The sequence below is a fragment of the Apium graveolens genome, chromosome 6 (assembly GCF_009905375.1).
Source record: "Apium graveolens cultivar Ventura chromosome 6, ASM990537v1, whole genome shotgun sequence".
Lineage (NCBI taxonomy): Eukaryota > Viridiplantae > Streptophyta > Magnoliopsida > Apiales > Apiaceae > Apium > Apium graveolens.
Window position 1 is genome coordinate 227,151,764 of NC_133652.1, and position 982 is coordinate 227,152,745.

Sequence of the window (982 nt, forward strand, 5' to 3'; positions counted from 1 at the left end):
GTAGTGATGGGAGATCAAGAAGAAATTTCTAAGGCTTTGATGGACTATTCTCAGCCTAAGATCAATGATATTCAGTCAAGCATCATCAGGCCAGCCATCCCGGCTAACACTTTTGAGATCAACTCAAGCACAATTCAGATGATACAGAACTCAGTTCAGTTTAGGGGTTCTCCTACCGAAGACCCCAACATGCACATCAGGGATTTTATCGAGATCTGTGACACTTTCAAGTTCAATGGTGTGACTGAAGGTGCTATTAAACTGCGACTCTTCCCATTCTTTCTGAGGGATAAAGCTAAGTGTTGGTTCCATTTTCTACCACCAGGGTCTATCACTACTTGGGAAGATCTTGCTAAAAAGTTTCTCACTAAATTCTTCCCTATGGCGAAGACTGTTGCAATCAGGAATGCTCTTACTCAGTTTGCTCAGCAAATTGGAGAATCTCTATGTGAGGCTTGAAATCGATATAAGGAGATGCTAAGGAAGTGCCCACACTATGGCATGCCTGATTGGATGATTATAAACTGTTTCTACAATGGATTGGGTGCTACTACTTCTAGACCCATGCTCGATGCAGGATCAAGAGGAGCCTTATGGGCTAAAAGCTACAATAAAGCTTATGAATTGATTGAACTGATGGCTGCTAATGAATACCAGAATCCTTTCCAGAGACTGACTCAGGGAAAAGTAGCAGGAATTCTGGAGTTGGATGCAGCCACTCCTATAGCTGCCCAACTTAAGGCTTTGACGATGAAGGTGGACACTTTGGCTAATTATGGAGTTAATCAAATCACTAGTGTCTGTGAGCTTTGTGCTGATTCCCATGAGACTGATCAGTGTGTTATTTCTAGTGAATCAGCTCAGTTCGTGAGCAACTTTCAGCAATCAAAACAACATTTGCTAGCTACCTATCATCCTAACAACTACAATAATCCTAATTTTAGCTAAAGCAATGGTCAGAATGCTGTTCAACAGCCTTATC

General features: G+C 41.8%; 1 non-coding gene across 1 annotated transcript; it reads right to left on the reverse strand.

The window, feature by feature from the left end:
• Nucleotides 1–396: 396 nt before the first annotated feature.
• On the reverse strand, nt 397–503 carry LOC141669226 (small nucleolar RNA R71). The gene has a single exon (XR_012553516.1). It is a non-coding gene; the product is annotated as a small nucleolar RNA R71 (small nucleolar RNA).
• Nucleotides 504–982: the final 479 nt, after the last annotated feature.